At 39.9% G+C, this 21,145-nt stretch overlaps 2 protein-coding genes across 5 annotated transcripts in view; one reads left to right on the top strand and one right to left on the bottom strand.

The window, feature by feature from the left end:
* Positions 1-8,906, bottom strand: part of GREB1L (GREB1 like retinoic acid receptor coactivator) — a 268,658-nt gene extending 259,752 nt beyond the window's left edge. The window contains exon 1 of the mRNA XM_047793881.1: positions 8,675-8,906. The gene's annotated coding sequence lies outside the window, so the exon portion shown is untranslated. The remainder of the gene's footprint in view (positions 1-8,674) is intronic.
* LOC125134499 (proteolipid protein 2-like) overlaps positions 8,887-21,145 on the top strand; it is an 84,746-nt gene continuing 72,487 nt past the window's right edge. For 3 of the 4 annotated variants that reach the window (XM_047793878.1, XM_047793879.1, XM_047793877.1), the window contains exons 1-2: positions 8,887-9,155; positions 10,110-10,189. The gene's annotated coding sequence lies outside the window, so the exon portion shown is untranslated. Of the gene's footprint in view, positions 9,156-10,109; positions 10,190-12,257; positions 12,523-21,145 lie in introns of those variants that run through there. The other variant, XR_007136653.1, reaches the window with a different exon arrangement.

The raw sequence follows: 21,145 nt of genomic DNA, 5'->3' as shown, positions 1-21,145 counted from the left end.
AAAATCCAATACATTTAAATTCACCCTTTCCAAAAAAAACAGAGCAGACTAGATGAGGGCAAGACAGAACCCTCAAGTGAAAATGTTCCCCAATCCTCTGATATGGGTTGGAATTATGGCAATAGTCTTACAGTCCCTGAATATTCCAATAGAGTTGTACACACAAACTTACTATAAGTAGTGTTGATTTAATCAGTTTAAAAATGCAGGAAGTGGAGTTCCCATCGTGGCTTAGTGGTTAACGAACCCAACTAGTATTCATGAGGACTCAGGTTCAATCCCTGGCCTTTCTCAGTGGGTTAAGGATCTGGCATTGCTGTGGCTGTGGTGTAGGCCGGCAGCTACAGCTCTGATTGGACCCCTAGCCTGGGAACCTCCATATGCCTCTGGTGTGGCCCCAAAATGACAAAAGACCAATAAATAAATAAAAATGCAGGAAGTAAGACACTCTATGGATTACATTTTCTCATTGTGATCTTCACAGGCAGTGGTGAGAATTTTAGGCACACCTCCTCTATAAACACTAAACTTATAGAATGATAAATGTGAGGAGTGGTTCCCGTAAAAATCACCTGGGAAGACTGCTAAAATGCACATTCCAGGGTCCCACCCCAGCAACTCTAATTCAGCAGGTCAAGAGACCAATAATCCTCATTTAACAAGCACCCCAGGCGAATAAGGCAGGTGTTGACAGATCACACTGAAAAACAGTGAATTTAAGGATGTCTGATCTCTTTACAAACTGATTAACCAAAGAATTTGAGGAGTGTGATACACTAGAGAGAACAAAGAATTTTGAAGTCAAAAGATCTAGATTACCGCTCTGACCTAATCCCCCTCACTCCCTCACTCCTCTCCTTCCTAGCACAGGGGTCTCCTCTGTCAGACCTCTCTCCCAAGACCACCACGAATGCTCTTCCTCTAAACTCCCAAAGGTTCAGTTCCTCGCACCTATCAGGTCCTCACTGGAGAGAATCCCCACTCCCATCCCATTTTCTAAGGTCCCTATCTGCTTCAGTTTCCTCCCAACCACTTCTCACTAACTAAAATACAACCTATTTTACTCATTTTTTTCTTATTATTGCTTGATTTCCATAGGGAAGGGGTGTTTGTTAGTTTTCTTCACTGCAGCCTCTGAAGCACTTACAATGGTGCCTGGATAGAGTTCAAGGAGATCTCACTTGGCCAAGATAAAACAAATGACGCTTAAGAGATTCAGTGATAGGACACAGATACAGGCAGGAAGTGGAGAGCTTGTTAATACACAGATTCCTGGGCCCTGCCAGAGGTTCTGATTCAGGAGGCTTGGAGTGGGATCTGAGACTGAATTTCTAACAGGAACTCAGCTGATACTGATGCAGCTTGGAGAGTTCTCAAGTGCCTCTGCTTGTTCTTTAGTGAGAGTCAACCTACTATACTATGAGTCAATCTAGAGGCTAAAAGGAAAAGCTTTGCTGTACTTACAATTATTTGTTGGGAGAGAAAAACTGTTCTGTAATCTCTAGTACCTAAGCTATCTATCCAAAGAAATAAAGTCATTCTACAATAAGCGTATTTTCAAATAACAGTATATTGTGGATAGTTATTGCAACCTAGATGTTAGTAAAAACACGATGCTTAATTTGTTTCCAATGTTTTATTCTCAAAAATAATGTTTTAGATGATGTTTTTATTATCCGCCTTTGTGAATTTGTCCAATTATTTCTTTCTTATAAATTCTTACAAGGGGAGTTCCCGGGGTGGCGCAGTGGTTAACGAATCCGACTGGGAACCATGAGGTTGTGGGTTCGATCCCTGGCCTTGCTCAGTGGGTTAAGGGTCTGGCATTGCTGTGAGCTGAGGTGTAGGTCGGCGGCTGTAGCTCTGATTAGACCCCTAGCCTGGGAACCTCCATATGCTGTGGGTGCAGCCCTAAAAAAAGGACAAAAAAAAAAGAATTCCTACAAGGGAAATTTTTGAGTCAGAGTTTAGACCAGAGCTGTCCATAAGAGCTTTTTTCAATGACAGAAATGTTCCATATTGTCACGGTCCAATTAAATAGCAGCCACAAGCCACATGCAGCAACTGAATACTTAAAATGTGACTACTGCAACTGAGAAAATGAATCTTTGGTTTTATATAATGTTAATTAATTTAAATTTAAATAGCCACACATTGCAAAGGACTATCATATTGGACAGGGTAGGTACAGAAATTTGAAATCTTGATACATGATGCCAAGTTGCTCCAAAACAGTTGTAATAATTTGCCTTCATTTTATAGTGTATAACAATAACCATTTCTTTTTTTAAGAAATTCTTGGGTTTTTCTTGGCCACTTCTGTGGTATGTGAAAGTTCCCCAGCCAAGGATTGAACCTGTGCCACAACAGTGACAACACCAGATCCTTAACCCACTGAGCCATCAGGTAACTCTGATAATAATCATTTCTTTACTGCATTGCCAATACTGGATGTCTACTAGTTAGTTCAGCTGATCTACTAAATCTTTATAATCTGAAACTTGAAATATGTCTGTGGGGTTTTCATGTGCAATTCTTTATTAATAATGTTAAAGGGGTCTTTTCTTCTGTCATTATATTCATTCGAATGCAAATATTTTCACCCATGTTAATTAATTGTGAAGTCAGAAATTATCTGTTTTGTTGGGTCCAAATGTTTTCTCTAAAAGGTATTGTTGCCCTTTTTTTTGGCCACACCGATGGCATGTGGAAGTTCCCAAGCAGGGATCGAACCAGCATCACAGCTGCAACCTGTGCCACAGCTACAGTAATGCCAGATCCTTAACTCACTGTGCTACACAGGAACTTCTGTCAACATTTAAATTCATGTAAATATATGAATTTCCAGCTCTACTTGGAAAATCAAAAGATCTGGCAACGGTGACACAAACTCCCATAGGACAAAAATCAGTGGACCCTTAGATATTGCGCCATCTTCAGGCTTTCTTGCCCACCAGAACTTATCATCTCCTACAATTTTATAGATTGCCTGCTTCATTCATTCAAATTGCCTGTTTGACCCCTAAAGACACCTGAGTTTACAATTCCTGCTCTGAATTAAGTTTTGAGAGATTAAAAGGCAAAGAGCAGCTAATGATAATAGTTTATTTTCATTTCATAGCTCACAAAAGTGATGTCATGATATTTCTGGATTATCTTATAACTTACATTTAAGTAGCATAAGAATACTTTTCTAGTGGTTGTTGACATTTCCTACTCCTTAGAGCAGTGGTTCAGCATCATAAGGGCTGCCAAAACACAGGAGTTTCCCTGTGGTGCAGTGGGTAAAGAGTTCAGCACTGTCACTCAGTGGCTTGGGTTGGTGCTATGGCGTGGTTTCAATCCCTGGCCTGGGAATTTCCACATGCCACAGGCTTGGCCAACAAAAAAATAACAACAACAAAGACAAAAACAAAAACAAAAAAACTGAAGAACAGTAGGCCCCATCCCATGAGTTTGGGTGGGATCCCAAGAATTTTCATCTAACCCCAAGCTCCAAGTGCAGCTCCACATTGAGATGAGGGCTTCTCAAAGATACGAACACTCATGGAAGCATAGTGATAATGTGTAATTCTGACAACACAGTATGACTTTGTACACCCTTTTTTCCTAAAACATATCCACATTAATTATTTCATTTTATTTTCATAACAATTTTGTGCAGGTTGATAGAGCGGTATTTTAATTGTTAATCCTGTTCAACAGAAGAAAAGAAAGGTACAAGAGTTAAGACTCTCCTCTAAACACACAAGAAGTAAAAAGAGCCAGAGCAAGCAGGTTTCTTAACTCCTAACCTTGGTAATACAGGCAAACACAACAATCCAGCACACAACTGGAGCTTGCTTTTTATTTTTACAATAAAAAGAGAACCATGCCCAGGAATAGAGAAGACCATACAAGATAAGGTTCACAGCAACAAGCATTTATCCAGTGCTGATTATGTGTTAATCTATGCTAATCGGGCCTGAAGTCTCTGCTATAGTGACTGTTGAAGACACTCATAAAGCATAGAGATAAATTAAAAATAATATCTGAAACCAGAACCTTGAAAAGATAGTGAATTCTCTATGTCATAGGACAAAAGCAAAGGTACTGAAGGGGTGGGTGGTGGGGTAGATACAGAATTGGGTAGAAGAAAGGCGTCCCTATGGGAGCTTCACATCTGGACTTGGAGGAGTTGCTATCACCAGTCAGTCAAGAATGGGAGGGAAGGAAGAGTACACAATAGGAAGCCCTCCTGGGGCTCAGGAGCACAAAGAGCTGCTGTTATCCACGTTGGGTGTGTGTTTGCCAGAAATATCAGGGCAGCTGGAACTCCAGAACTTACAAGGGCATGCTTTTGTGTAGTCTAAATTACCTCGACTATATAAGAACTCAAGTCAGAGGATATAACTTCATTATCCATTTGTAGCCAAAAGATAACATGATTAGTGATCATGAAACTTTCTCCAATTTTCCCTCCAAGTTTTAAGAAGCATTCCTAGCAAAAATCCACAAAATTGGATCACAATAATGATAATTATAAATTAGCCCCTCAAGGGGAAAAAAGAGAAGATTGCATTTTCACTTAAACAAAATTGATACATAACATGATTTATTAACTTAAACAGCTATATTTTATATTTTAAGATCAATAATAATAATAATAATAATTAGCATCAACTGAAACTACAAGAAAACTGCAATTAATTTGAAAGAAGAACCTATTGGAAAATTTGGTTCAGGCATTAGTGTTGTAACCGAACTGTCCTATTTGCCTGCCTGATAGTTTAGTTCAAAATGACTGAGGTGATGAAATTTCCACAACACCATATAGAAAACTGTAGCAATACTGCTGAAAAAACTATCCCCCACTTTGCACAAGACCAAAGAAATACAAATCAAAACAAAGGAATACAATTTTACATCAATCAAATTAGTCACAATAATATAAATGTTTAGAATAACATGAACACACATAAGATGGTTAATGAAGTATAAATTCATGTAATCCTTCTGCAAAGTAATTTGGAAATTATAAGAAATTGGGAAATCTCCTAATAAAAACAAGTCCTACCATTTACATGTGTTTTCATGCATTCCTGCTTTTTATCTTAACCTTTTAGAGAGCTAATACTATACCCACTTTACAGATTAGAAAGCTCTGAGAAGAAAAGTTACTTGCTCAGTATTGCCCGTAAGTGATGGAGCTAAGTTTTGGACACTGAACCTTTAAATTTAGAACCAATCTATTTAGAACTACATTGCACTGCCTCTCTAGGGAAGAAATTCTAAAGGTTTTTTTTAAAAAGAAGAAGAAGAAGACAGTCACATTCATAAGGATGGTCATTATATTTTTTAAAATACTGGAAAATCATAAAATAGACAAGAGCTTAAGTAAATTATGACACAATAAATTAACTCCAAATAATAGTAAATTATAGAAAAATGTTTGTGAAAAAAATAAGACTACAAATGTACCTGCAAAATGATAAGACACCTGTAAGAAAACATATTCATACAGCAAGGTTGGAAAGAAAGCTGGGGAAAAAAATCTATTCCATTTTAGAAGAACTTCACTATTAATATTTAATTTTCTTTGTTTTTGTTAGTTTGGTCAATCAAGATTAAGCACTCTTACAAATCTGTCCTTCTAATTCATATTCTTATCACCCCAACCAAACAATTTTTAAAACTTTACTATAATTTATTTATATTACAGACATTCAAACTAATCACATAATATTCTTTATTAGTGACTCTGAAGCTTTAAAATATGAGAGCTCCTTCTTAACATGAATAATTTTTGCAACCACCACTTATGGTGTACTTTTGAAATCCCTTAATTGAGCTCATATATAGTGACTAAATCTACTAGTTCTTTTTACTTTCATAACTTTGAAATTACTCCTCAGCTCCCTGCACCCATCCAGGACTCAATAGTTGCAGGTGCTTTAGAGACTAGAAAAGTTTCCTACTAAGAACATGATCTCTAAGTTAACACTTACATACTTAAAGCAACTAAAATAGTTTGGCAATAAGAAGTATTCATATTCTAAATACTTTGAGAATTACTAATTAAATTATGCCAAGTCTCTTTGAAGTAGGTCCATGAATTTTATTTCCACTGTACCGAAAACTTCCCTGGTGGTCTAGTGTTTAGGATTGGCTCTCTCTCCACTGTACCGAAAAGAAAGTAAGAGTTTGGTAAAAGCAATTTCCCTAGAAATGGTACCGTGAGCTGTGAAGAGAATTCACTCTCCTTAGCCATAGAAGGTGATGCACAGAGGCCCAATGAACACAGGGTTTGGCCTCTATCAGTAACATAAACAGACATTTTGTGGGAAAGTAAAGTAGCCGTTCTCCAATGATATCAATCTCATAGAACAGGAATGTTGTTTAAACACCTCTAACTTCTTTATGAATCTAACATTTAGGAATTTTTCTTTTGTCACTCCACTGTCTAATAGCCACAGATCCAACTGGCTTATCCTCCACCATTCTTGGGACGCATACAGAACCACCATTTTACCAAAAAAATCATAGAATTTTGGAGTTAGAAGGATGCTCAGAAGCCATATGGTTCAATTTATTTATTTAACTTGGGAGGAAACAAAAGCATATCTTAAAAAGTTACTTCCTTAGCTAGTTTATGGCAAATCTAAGCCTGGAACTAAGATGTGACAAATGTGTTAAACTTGGCCTTCATATTTCTACCATACCATTGAAAATTTTAAATTATTTCTTGTCAATGGGAGTATTTGTATGTCATTGCAATGTCTTAAGATATGCATTGCACAGGACAGAATAAACTATATTTTCATGCTCTACTTCAGAAAGAGTTCCAAAATGGAGGAAAAATCCAACAAGGGTCATAAAAACCAAGTGTAAAGGAACTGGTGATAGAAGGAGGTGGAGATAACACTTTAATAGTTCTGCTTTCCACTGAATACTTTGTTCTAAGATTTTTAGCGCTTTAACTGATAAGTGCCTTAGACCAAATAAAAGGGTTTAATATCGTCATAAGTGGATATCAAATTAAGAGCCATCACCACTAACACACAGTTCAGTTTTATACATTCAGTTCCTTTCAGCCACTATTTCCACAGTGTAATTCCATTCTAATGGAAGGCTTTATGGAAGGATATAAATTGAGAAGAGTGGTTGCCTCTGGGGAAGAGGTTAGGGCATCGGCAGTCTGGGGTCGGAAATAGAGGGCTTACTTTTCACTGCTGTTTGACATTTTTACCCCATGCATATAATTTTCCAATATTCGTTCATTAAAAATTTCCCTTTAAACACATGCCTACATGCACGTAGTTCAATTACTATTTTCGATAAAACAATTTAATTTGTTTTGTCCATGAAATGTTTTCGGTGTTGCAATTTGTAAAACTACATAGAAATATTCCGGGAAAAAAAAAAAAAAAAAAGAACCAAAACAGTCACAAAACTCAAAGAGAATTTCAGGCTTTAAAGTGTTTTGTTTTTGTTTTTGTTTTAATGAATAGAGGAAAGAGGTTTCTAAGGGGGGCATTTAATTCAAAAACCTTTTGTGGACAAGCTCTTGCCCATATTTAAATGGCTATATTTTAAAATGAGATTGAAGTGGGATCTCCCACCTCAAGGGCGAGGTCGAGGCGGAACTCTAAAGGGGTAAAAAGCAGAAATGAAAATTTGGTTTCTATCTTCTCAACCGGGGCAGATGGCCGGGGTGGGAATGATAAGGACCTTGTAACAGTCACGGTCCCAGAGGGAAGGAGCCGATCGCGGAGTTGCTCCGCGATCCGTTGCCTCCGCGAGAGGCAGCAGCCGTCCCTGCGCAAAAGAGTCGGTTTCTGGACCTGACGTGGGCTCGATTTAACTGAGAAACGCGAGGAACTGCAACTGCACGGATCGCTTCTCTTCATGGAGCTCGGACGGCAGAGTGACTGAGGCAACTGATTAACTTGAACAAACCGCCTCCTCATCCCCCTCCCCGGCCAGGGCACACACCGAACCTCGCTGTCCACTTATGTCAGGGTCAGCTGTCAACACGGCCCTTTGTGTCTCCTTCAGCGCAAGAGTGGTGCTTAGCCACTCGCAGAAAAATGGAAATGATGGAGGACACACGCGCGCGCTTGTGACCAAGTGACATTTGGTGTGGAGAGAAAGAGCCCAGGGACACTGAGCAAACGCCCAGCCACGGCTGGAAGCTCTCAACTTCCTCCAGCTGAGCTCTCTCCATCCCCTCCCGTCACCTCCACCCCTCTCGACCTGGCGGCCCCCCGCCCGGGAGACCCCCTTGGCGGCCCTCGGGCCCGGAGGACCGGTCCCGGGCTCTCTCCGCCGCGCCGCAGCCTCGCTCGGTCCCTCGCTCCCGCCACAAAGGCGGCGCCGAGAGCTGGGGTGACAGGCCTTTGGCCTCCGGGCGCGGACCGCACCGGCTGGGTTTCCTCAGGCGGCTGACGTGAGGTGTCCGCTCCCCGGCTGGCACCAGCGCCCGCCCTCGCCTCACAGACGCACCGGCGCTCACACCCCCGCTCCGCCTTCCGAGCCCGTCAGAAAAAGTCAGCCGCTGCGTTTCCCCGCGCAGGCAGGGTGTCCACAACCCGCCAAAGGGCAGCTCCTGCCGGACAGAGGCGGGCGCTCGCGCCCGGCTGGCGACCTCTCACCTCCCCGCCTCCACGCGCCCCGAATCCCCACAGCCGCTCACCTGGCCCTGGCAGCGCGCGAGGGCAGAGGACCGGGGGTGGCCCGCGCCTCGGCCGGGGCTCGTCTCCCCACCCCCAGTCGGGTCGCAGCGCCGCGCTCAGCTCGCTCGGCCGCCCTCCTCCGAGGTGCTAGCGCCGCCGGTGGCTGGCGTCTCTCTGGCAGGCTCGCTTGCCGCGCGCTCAGTTCCCCGGGGCGGAGCGAGGCGGCCGCCGCCGCGGCCGGAGGCGGATTCCTCAGGTGCTGCCCCTCCCGCTTCCCCAGAACCTCCGCGGCGGGGACCCCCGCGCCCCCTCCCTCCGCCCCGCCTCTCGGCCTCCCGCCGCCTAGGCGCCCGCGAGGGCCCTTCAGGGCTCCCGGCCCTCCTGGAGTGGAGTGAGCGGACGGTTCCCTACCCACCCTCCGAGGACGCCCCCAACCCAGGTTGCAGCCCTCAGCACAGTGTGCCGCGCCTCCATTTCTAAATCCGCAGCCTCCGTGACGTGGTGTGTGGCCGCTGCGGGGTGTGGAGGGCGGGGTGTGGACGGGGGCTCTTCTGGGAAGGAGCATTGCCCCCCGGGCGGCTGACGCGCGCCGCCAAGAAGAAAAATGATTTTCTCGCCGATTCCGCCTTCGTTCACAGAGTGCTCTCGCCTCGTTGCGCGATTGTTTTCTCTGTCCGCTGGCTGGCGGCGAGAGGGCCCTAAGCGCGAACTCGGTCTGGGCGGCGGTGGGTCAAAAAGCCTTGGCCTTTTGCTTTACGGGGGATAGGGTGGGTAGGCGGGGGCAGGACGGGGACAAAACCAAACCGACCCAGGAGCTTGGGCCAGAGCAGCCCTGGGCACCTCCTGGATGAACACGTCCCCCGGACCCCCAGTCCCCGGTGCTCGCGGCGCTAGTTCCGAGCCTCCTAGACTGAGAGGGCCACGCCCCCCATCCCGCCGGGGGGCAGCCGCTAACCGCGGGCCCAGCGCCTTGACGGGCGCGGCGGGGGCAAACGTCCCTGAGAGATGCTGACTCCCGATAGGGACAGATGTAGCTCCACTTTTCACAGCTGGTGGGGCTTTGTGATTAGAGCTGGCGCTCCACTTTTTAAAACTGTCGTTGTTGCCAGAGACAGGCGACTAGACTCCCTTACTGAGTCGCCCACACTGCAAGAAGCAGCTCCATGCTGGACGTGGCGGAAGTCTAGGTAGAGAAAGGCTGATCTAGCTGTAGTGCCTTTGGGGCCAGTATAGCCTCGGGTAGATCAGCAGGTTCGTGGGAGTGGGGAAGCGGTGCCCAGCCTCGGGCGGGTTGGTTATCAGTCTGTAGTTACGGTATCGCTGTCAATTATAGTTTAGAGACAGCATTAATTAAAGTAGATCTCACATGATCTCTAAGTCAGTTCATTTTGTCTGCTCATCTTGGCCTTTTTTCTTTTTTAAGAACAGAAATGCATTTTTTGTTTTCTCTTTCAGTCCATACAGAAAGAATTGACTGGAAGTCTGGAACTGTCAGAAAATAACTCAAGGCATAGTTCAGTTGTGAGTTGCAAAAAGTAAGCCATTTGTTTGTGATTTGGATTGTCTTCTCTCTCTCCTCCACTGAGAACACATGCCCAACTGCCATTAAATATATATATATATATATATATATATATATATATATATATATATGGTTCATTGTGGGCATAAGGAATTTTACAATTAAATCCCTATTGTCCAGTCTTTTAAAACTCATAGGAACACTTTTGTGTGCCATGAGGGCAGGAACTATGGCTTTCTCAATCACTGCTGTATTGCCACAGTTCTGGATCTTGCACACAATACTGGCTTAGTGAATGAGATCAATGTGGTTTTTAAACGACTACAACACAGAAAGGTGCAGCTGATTAGCATGTGGAAAAGAAAGTAGAAACCTGAGATTTTTTTTTTTTGTCTTTTTTAGGGCCGCACCCTTGGCATATGAAGGTTCCCAGGCTAGGGGTCTAATTGGAGCTGTAGCTGATGACCTGTAGCCACCCACCTATGCCAGAGCCACAGCAACGCTGGATCCAGGCGGCATCTGTGACCTACACCACAGCTCATGGCAACTCTGGATCCTTAACCCACTGAGTGAGGCCAGGGATCAAACCCAAAACCTCATGGTTCCTAGTCGATTCATTAACCACTGAGCCACAACCAGGAACTCCAGAAACCTGAGATTTCAAGTTCACCTCTGTGAATATGAACTAAGAACTAAGCTCACAAGAGGTTAAAGAATCTTTTGAAAACCCATTGCTTCACTCAGCCTGTAGAGTTGGGGAGGGGAAGACTTTCTATTTTAAAGATAAGGAAATTGGGAACAATGAGCAGCCTTTACATAAAACCACAGTGCAGTTTTCTTTCAGTTTAGTTCAAGGACCATTTGTTGAGCACCAAACACACTAGACTAGAGATGTAAAGGTAAATTTGGCACAGTTGCTCAAGGACTTTAATATTACAGAACTCTGGTCTTCATTCTTCACTCATTCAACAAATATTTATTGAGCACCTACTGTGAGCCAGATGGTAAAGTGGGAACTGGTGATTCATCAGTAAACAAAACAAGTCCCTAAGAAGGTTAAAAGTTAGTGGTGGTGGGAAAAAAAAAAAACAAAAAACAGTGATGGCGATCTATCTATATTCTGGTAGTTTGAAAAATTTCAGTATCTCCTTTATTAGACAACACACTCCCTTGCCTTGAATTTGTTTGTGTATGTGTCTTGTCTGCTTTTTGAGGTTTATCTATCCCTCATCATGCCCAGTAGACTTATGTGATTATAAAATATCCCAGAGTTAAGAGTGAACACTTTGGAGATAGGCCTCATAGTCTTGAATCCTGGCTCCAAGATTACCTGTTAGGTACTGTTGACAAAGTTACTTGACTCCATTTTAGTGTCCCCATTTATAGAATAGCATCATGATAGTATATACCTCAGGGAGTAGCTGTGCACACTGAGACAATGCATAGTGCCTAGCACCCTGTAAAATGTTAACTGCTGTCATCTATGAATCCTTCCTCTCTTCTCCACAACAGTGATTCTCAAATCCATCTCCATAAATACACTGTGTTAGAACCAAGTTCAGTGAAAAGTGTGAGACTCATAGCAGTCAGGGTTCATTTAAATGATGGAATCCTTCAGAGTAATTATTGGGAAGATCTTCTGTCTTCAGGATGGGAGAAGTTCTGTGATTACATCCTGGTTCTGCTCTCAAGAATGAATACCCTTTTGCAGTAAGTTCTGTTGCCCTTGGCATCACACTCTGGAATGCCTTTCCTTGTTCACTATCCTCCATGGTCATATCTATATGGTCATTGGGAACTAAGTAAGCCCTCCTTGGAGACATCACAGTTTTCACAGTCCATTTCCTGTTGCTATAAGTTATGAGTCTTGCAACTTCTTTTACAGTTAAAGATTATTTAAGGATCAGGTTCGTGGCTGATTTGGCTGTATAATTCCCTCGAACACTTACTAGACTTCATTTTTATTTGCTTCCATTGAGTTCTATGTGCCAATAGTCATATGTAAAGTTCTTTCCTGGACAGAGTTTCAAATACTTGATTTCTTTGCTTCCTCACTCTGTTCCTTTCTCTCTCAACTTAAGGTTTGAGACTTGGTAGCTCAGCAGCCTGTGCACCATAACCAAGATATTGCTTTCATTCTCAAAGCCAATTCACTGGTTTCTCTACTGAAAACCAACCTACAGCCTACCACTATCATCACAGAGGGTAAGACCCACCATGGGGAATTGAACAGTGGTCTTTCTAATTCCAGATGGGATTTCAGTTACTGATGATAAATGATCTAGATCTCCACTTATCAATATGAGCATATAAAAAAAATCACTAACCATAAAGAGAGGATCCACGATTTGGAGGAAGAGGAACAAATTAGAGCAGCTATCACTGAACTAAAATGGAATTAATGCAGGAGACAGGAGAAAACTTTTTAAAAAATCTTGTTTGGGGAGTTCCTGTTGTGGCTCAGCAGTAACGAACCCGACTAGTAACCATAAAGATGTAGGTTCCATCCCTGGCCTTGGTCAGTAGATTTAGGATCCAGCATCGCCTTGAGCTGCAGTGTAGTTTCCATATGTGGCTTGATTTGGTGTCGATGTGGCTGTGGTGTGGGCCAGCACCTACAGCTCTGATTTGACCCGTAGCCTGGGAACTTCCATATGCCATAGGGATGGCCCTAAATAAATAAATAAAAAGGAAGAACATTCTGACACATGCAACAGTGTGGATGAACCTTGGTGATATTGTACTAATTGTAATAAACCAATCACGAGAAGACAAATACTGTTTGATTCCACTTAGAATAGTTAAAATCCTAGAGATATAAAGTAGAATGATTGGTGGTTAGGTTGGGGATGAGGAGCCTGGAGAGAGCAGGAGATGATGGGGAGCTATTGTTTAATGGATACAGTTAAGGTTAGGGTTAAGGTTAAGTTTCAGTTTGGGAAGATGAAAAAAGTTCTGGTAATGGATGAAGATGAATACACGAAAATGTGAAAATACTTAATGCCACTAAACTCTACCCTTAAAAATGGCTGGAATGGTAAATATCATGTGATGCGTAGTTTTCCATAATAATAAAAAAGAGACTCAAAATTTTTGTAAAGCTGTAATAACAAATGTTAACAAAGATGTGGAGAAACTGGAACCCTTATACTTTGCTGGTAGGAATGTAAAGTGGTATAGCCATTTTACATGGAAAACAGTTTGGCAGTTCCTCAAAAAATTAGTTATAATATAATCCAACAATTCCACTCCTAGATATATACCCCAGAGAATTTAAAACACATAGTCACACAAAAACTTGTACATGAATGTTCACAGAAACATTATCCATAGCAGCCAAAAAGTGGACACAGTGTAAATGCCCATTAGCCAATGAATGGATAACCAAAATGTGGTTTATCCATAAAATGGAATATTATTCAGTAATTTTTTGGGCCACACCCATGGCATGGGGAAGTTCCTGGGCCAGGGATCAAACCTGTGCCACAGCAATGACCTGAGCCTTAGGAGTGACAATGCCAGATCCTTTACTCACTAGGCCACCAGGGAACTCCCAGTAATTTTTAAGAAATGAAGTACTGATACATGCTCCAAAATGGATGAAACTTGAAAACACTGTAAGTAAAATAAGCCAGACATTAAAGGTCATATATCATATGATTATATTTATGTGAAATATCTAGAATAGGCAAATTCATAAAGATAGGTGGTTGCCTAGGCTAAGAAGTTTGGAGAAAAATAGAGAGTAACTGCTAGCAGATACAGGTTTCTTTTTGGGGGGATGATGAAAATGCTCTAAGACTGATTGCGGTAATGGTTGCACAACTCTGTAAATACATAAAAACCACTGGATAGTACACTTTGAAAGGGTGAATTTTACTCTATGTAAATTATATCTCAATTTAAAAATGAATGCACCCTGGAGAAACAGTATTAATACAGATAGCAGAAGAAAAATTTCCTGAAATGTAAATGTGTGTATTCAGTTTGAAAGGACAACATTAGTTCAAAAAGAACTGCATTTATACTTCTAAATTTTCTTCTACTATCTGTATTAATACTGTTTCTCCTGTGTGCATTCCATTTTTAAATTGACATCTTTGATGTTGCTTGCAATTAAATAAAAACTCAGTAAAAAGGAAAATAGGGTATACAAAACATACTGGAGAGTAAAAACCCAGTGAAATATAATTATTGATAATGGTTTTATAAAATCTAAGGTACATGTTAAAACAGGATTATTACATAGGAAAGCAAAAATTAAAATATAAAAAATAATGTAGGATTTAAATTCCAGTTTATTTCAACAAAGGTAGGCGGTATGGGTTCCTGGAGAGAGGATTATAACTGTTAAAATTTCATTAGGGGTTCCCTTATGGTACAGGGGGTTAAGATTCTGGCTTTGTCACTGCTGTGGCTTGACTTCCACAAGCCATGTGCATAGCCAAAAAGAAACAAACAAATGAGACTTAGACTTCCCTTGTGGCACAGCAGGTTAGAGATCCAGCACCGTCACTGCAGCAGCTCAGGTCGCTGCTGTGGTGCAGGGAAAAAAGAAAAGAAAAAGAAAAGTCTCATCACTTTGGGGAAGAAAACAGGGCATAAAGAATGATCACTTTTTTCCCTTGATATTTATAAGCATATATTGGTTTGATTTTCTTTAATTTAAAAATAATGACCACAATTGGTTGTAGAACTTTCAAACAGTGAAGGAAATAAATATGCAAAGAAAATATCACTAAAACTACAACAGTCAAGAAAAGAGGAAAAGCAATAAAGAATAATAAAATAAAATGTATGAATATATTCTTAATGTTAATAAACTGAGCTAAATTTCTCTATTGAAAGACAAAAACCTCTGAGTAAAAAAACAAAAGAAAATTTAACTAAATTCTCCTTATAAATTATACCTATAATAAAATGACACAGAAAGATTGAAAATAAGTGAAGTCAATAAAGTTATAAACAAATGCAGACAAAAAAAGAAGCAATATAAAATCAAAGTGAAAGTCATGATTAAAAAGTAAATATCAAGTAGGACAATAAAACCAATTTACATTGAAGAACAGTGAACATTTACTGTACACTCACTACATGCCAAGTACTCAACTGAAGATTTTCTCAAGTAATCCTTACAACATTATGGAGTGACTGTGGCTAACACTTCCATTTTGCAGATGAGGAACTAGGCTTTAGAGAGATTAAGTGTTCTCAGTGTCTATTACACAGTGGTAGATAGACATGAACCTCAAACCCTAATCAGCTAATTCTAAAGTGTAAACTTACAGCACCAAAATATTTAAATAACTAATGAATGGGAATAAAAGAAGAATTTATTTAAAATTTTTAACACATTTCTCTAAGAACTGGACAGATCATAAAGACCAAAAATAAATAGAAAAGAGAGGATTTGGATAAAGCAAGAAAACATATGTATAGTACATAGAGATAAAACCATAGCACCTGCATTCTTTTCTAAAGTCTAAGAATATATACAAATGCTAAAATATTCTAAGCCACAAAGAAAATCTTATCAAATTTTAAAGAATGGAAATCTGGGGTATGGGCCATAGCTTTTTACCCTAAAATTGGAAAGCTGTAAATTAATTATAAAGAGAAAACTAAGATAAACCTACTTGATGATTAAGAAATCTTTCTAAACGAAAATAAATCTAAGTTGCAATTTCAGATTAGTTTAAAATTATGAATAGTGAGAACACAAATTAAAAACCTGGGGAGATTAACATTCAGAAATCAGTTGCATTTCTATATACTAACAATGAAATATTGGGAAAGAAATACAAAAATACAATACCTTTTAAAATTGCACCCAAAAAGATCAAATACCTGGGAATAAACCTGACCAAGGAGGTGAAAGACTTATATGCTGAAACATATAAAACATTAATCAAGGAAATTAAAGAGAATTCAAAGAAATGGAAAGATATTCCATGCTCCTGGGTTAGAAAAATTAATATTGTAAAAATGGCCATACTACCCAAAGTAATCTACAGATTCAACCCAATCCCTATCAAATTACCCATGACATTTTTCACAGAACTAGAACAAACAATCCAAAAATTTATATGGAACCACAGAAGACCCAAAATAATCTTGAGAAACAAAAACCAAGGAGGAGGCAAAACAATCTTGAGAAACAAAAACCAAGGAGGAGGCATAACTCTCCCAGACTTCAAGCAGTATTACAAACCACAGTCATCAAGACAGTGTGGTACTGGTACCAAAACAGACGTACAGACCAATGCAACAGAATAGAGAACCCAGAAATAAACCAAGACACCTTGGTCAATTAATTTTTGACAAAGGAGGCAAGAATATACAATGGGAAAAAGACAGTCTTTACAGCAAGTATTGCTGGGAAAATTGGACAGCTGCATGTAAATAAAAAAAACTGGAATATATCCTCACACCATGCACAAAAATAAACTCAAAATGGCTTAAAGACTTAAAACATAAGACACCATCAAACTCCTAGAAGAGAACATAGGCAAAACATTTCTGACATCAACCTTACAAATGTTTTCTCAGGTCAGTCTCCCAAGGCAACAGAAATAAAAGCAAAAATAAACCAATGGGACCTAATCAAGCTGACAAGCTTTTGCACAGCAAAGGAAACCATAAAAAACCAAAAAGACAACTTACAGAATGGGAGAAGATAGTTTCAAATGATGCAACTGACAAGGGCTCAATCTCTAAAATATACAAAGAACTTATACAACTCAACAGCAAAAAAGCCAACAACCCAATGGAAAAATGGGCAAAAGACCTGAATAGACATTTCTCCAAAGAAGATACACAGATGGCCAACAAGCACATGGAAAAAATGCGTAACATCAGTGATTATTAGAGAAATGCAAAACAAAACTACCATGAGATACCACCTCACACCAGTCAGAATGGCCACCATTAATGAGTCCACAAATAACAAATGCTGGAGAGGGTGTGAAGAAAAGGGAACACTCCTGCACTGTTGGTGGGAATGTAAGCTGGTACAACCACTATGGAGAACAGTATGGAGATACCTTAGAAAACTATACATGGAACTACCATATGACCCAGCGATTCCACTCTTGAGTATCTATCCAGACAAAACTTGCCTTGAAAAAGATACATGCACCCTTATGTTCATTGCAGCTCTATTCACAATAGCCAAGACATGGAAACAACCCAAAATGTCCATCGACAGATGATTGATTTAGGAAGATTTGGTATATATACACAATGGAATACCACTCAGCCATAAAAAAGGAAAAAATAATGCCATTTGCAATAACATGGATGGAGTTAGAGACTCTCATACTGAGTGAAGTAAGTCAGAAAGAGAAAGACAGATACCATATGAAATCACATATCTGGAATCTAATATCTGGCACAAATGAACCTTTCCATAGAAAAGAAACTCATGGGCATGGAGAACAGATTTGTGGTTGCCAAGGGGGAGGGGGAGGGTGTGGGATGGATTGGGAATTTGGGGATAATAGATGCAAACTAATTGCCTTTGGAATGGATAAGCAATGAGATCCTGCTGTATAGCACTGGGAACTATCTAGTCACTTATGATGGCACATGATAATGTGAGAAAAAGAAATGTGTATGTGTATTTGTGACTGGGACACCTTACTGTACAGTAGAAAATTGACAGAACACTGTAAACCAGGTATAATGGAAAAAAATCATTAAAAATAAATAAATAAATAAAAACCTAGGGGTTCATAACATTAGATTTGTCAGTAATTTCTTGGATATGGCACCAAAGACATAGGTAACAGAAATAGAAATAGGAAAAAATGGACTACATTAAAATTTAAAATTTCTGTTTATCAAAGACAAAATCAACAGTGAAAAAGCAACCTATGGAAAATATCTGAGGGAAAATATTTTCAAATCCTATATCTGATAAGGGGTTAAAATAGAGAATATATAAAGAATTACTACAACTCAACAACAACAAACTTAATCAAAAAATGTGTAAAGGACTTAATAGGCATTTCTTCAAAGACATACAAATGTCCAACAAGCATATGGAAAGATGATCAACACCAAGCAATTATCAAAGAAATGCAAATCAAAACCACAAAGCGTTTTCACACCAATTTAGGATGGATGCTAACAACAACAACGACAACAACAATAACAAAACAGAAAATAACAATTGTTGACAATTGTGGAGAAATTAGAAACCGCTATTGTACTCACTGTTCGTGGGAATATGAAATTGTGAAGCCACTATGGACAACAGTATAGCAGTTCTCAAATAGTTAAAAATAGAATTAGTTATGGGATCCAACAATTCTACTTCTGAGTATATACACAAAAAAATTGAAAGCAGATTTTCAAAGATATTTCTACACCCATTATTCATAGCAGCATTATTCACAGTAGTCAAAAGTTGGAAGTAACTTGAGTGTCCGAGAAATGAATGGATAAATGTGGTATATAAATAAAATAAACTTTTTTTTTTTTGTCTTTTTAGGGCTGCACTTGCAGCATATGGAGGTTCCTAGGCTAGAGGTCTAATAGGAGCTACAGCTGCTGGCCTACACCACAGCCACAGCAACGCAGGATCCGAGCCATGTCTGCAACCTACACCACAGCTCATGGCAACACTGGATCCTTAACCCACTGAGCAAGGCCAGAGATTGAACCCGCAACCTCATGGTTCCTAGTCGGGTTCGTTAACCACTGAGCCATGACAGGAAGTCCAATACAATAAACTATTGTTCAGCTTTAAAAAGGAAGGAAATTCTGACCATTTGTGAACCTTGGGAGCATTATACTAAGTGGCTTTTAAACTCTTTAGTTTATATCATCCTCCTTACATGCTTGCATCTCTTTTTAAATACTTTGTATAAAAAGATCATGATATCTATAATTTCTTTTTGACCATACAAAACTAGTTGTTGGGATTTTTTTATGTTTCTTTCAGTAGATTTTCTGAGAAGCCGAGTTTTTCTTTGCTCCTTTTCATGTATTTATAACTTTCCAGTTTTTTATACACACACAGGTTCCATGCTGATATTTCCTTGTTACCATTACTTGTCTTTGTTTGAAGTTACTTTTGTTTGCTGAAGAATAGTATGGGATAGAAGAATTAGGGAACGTAAAAAGAAAAAATAATTATCAATTTTTTAAAAGATAAAATGAATTTTAGCAGTCTCAGCTGTGTGTGGAATTTTTTTTTTGTCATTAATGCACTCTTACCAAGTTTGATATGTCATTTCCCCATAAGCATGTCTTCTTTTAGCTTTTGACATTCAAGAAGATTGTGTTATGCACAGTGAAGCTTCTATGTCACAGACTCTTTTCATGTGATGTAGCAATCAGTTCCTCCTCTCCTTCCATCTTACCTCTGATAGTCTCCCTTGGCCTACAGGCTAGGTTGTTAGTGATAAAAATGATATGCTTATGGAATATTAGTCATAAAAACAATGAAATAACACCATTTGCAGCAACGTGGATGGACCTAGAGATTACCATACTAATATAGCCACATTACTTACTTTATAACTGGAAGTTTATATATTTTGACTCCTACCCATTTCATCTACTCCCTAAGCCCTTCCTACAGCAAACACGAATCTGTTCTCTGAATCCTTGAGCTTGTTCTTTTGCGTTTGGGGTGGTTTGGGGATCTTTTGTGTGTGTTTCTGTTTTTGTTTTTAAAGTTCACATATAAGTGAGATCACATAGTATCTGTCTTTCTGTCTGACTTAACTCCACTTAGCATAATGCCCTTGAGATCCATCCTTGTTGCAAATAGCAAGATTTCCTTCTTTTGGCTGAATAATATTCCATTTTCTATAAATATAGGTCACATTTTCTTTATACATTCATCTATCAATGGGCATTTATATTGTTTCCATACCTTGCCTGTTTTAAATAATGCTGCAGTGAATGTGAAAGTGTATATATTTTTTGAAGTTAGTATTTTCATCTTGTTCAGGTAACTGCCCAGAAATAGAACTGTTGGATGGTGAGGTAGTCCTATTTTGAGTTTTTTGAGGAAACTCCATAATGTTTTTCACAAAGGTTTTACCAATTTACATTCCCATCGTGAGGGCATAAGGGTTCCCTTTTCTCGACATCCATGCCAGCATCTCTTGTCTTTTTGATAACAGCCATTTGAACAAGTGTGAGGTAGTACCTCATTGCGGGTTTGATTTTCATTCCCCTAATTAGTGATATTGAACATCTTTTCTCATACCTATTGGTGATCTGTATGTCTTTGGAAAAAATGTTTATTCAGAACCTCTGTCCAATTCTAAACAAGATTGTTTGGTTTTTTGACATTAAGTTGTATGAGCTTTTTTCATAATCTGGATATGAGGACTTTTTCAACTTTCTACTATCTCTATGTTTATTAGATTCTTTAGTGATTAAAGGTAAATTCCATAAAACCTAAGGGCCAGGTTGTTTGCCCTTGGGCATTTGAGGAAGAAGGAATTTATGGAAATTCCAAGACTCTACAGTCAGTCTTGTTATAAAGAAAATGACAAAAGGATTAGAGACAATAACAACATAAAAAAGGAAAGACAAGAAGTCTGCCCTGGGGCTCCTCCCCTCCCCCCCACACACGAAAGGAGAAGATAGGGAGCTGCCTGGGCCTTATAGCCTAGAAGCTTCTCTGGTTTCCCAACACCTTTAATTCCTCTTGTCCAAAGAATTGCAGCCATCTTAGTGGACTTCTTATAGCACCTGTCTTTGCACCTGACTTTTCTTCAGCCCAGGTTACTCTTCTTTGAGCACCAGAGCAGGGACTAAGTGCAAACAAGTCTCCTCTGATGCAAAGTGTAACAAGACACCACTTTCTGGTGCTAGCCCTACATTTCCACCACCATGGGAGTGAGAGCTCCCCTCAATTTTGCACCCTAGTTGCCTGTTGGGTAAAGCAAGGCTGTTTACCCTTCAGTGCTCATCTACTCTGTCTCCATAACCCCAGTCAAAAGTA

This window comes from Phacochoerus africanus, chromosome 8, assembly GCF_016906955.1.
Source record: "Phacochoerus africanus isolate WHEZ1 chromosome 8, ROS_Pafr_v1, whole genome shotgun sequence".
In the NCBI taxonomy this organism is placed as follows: Eukaryota; Metazoa; Chordata; class Mammalia; order Artiodactyla; family Suidae; genus Phacochoerus; species Phacochoerus africanus.
Note: the sequence above shows the minus strand (reverse complement) of the source record. Positions and strands in the feature narration are given on the sequence as shown.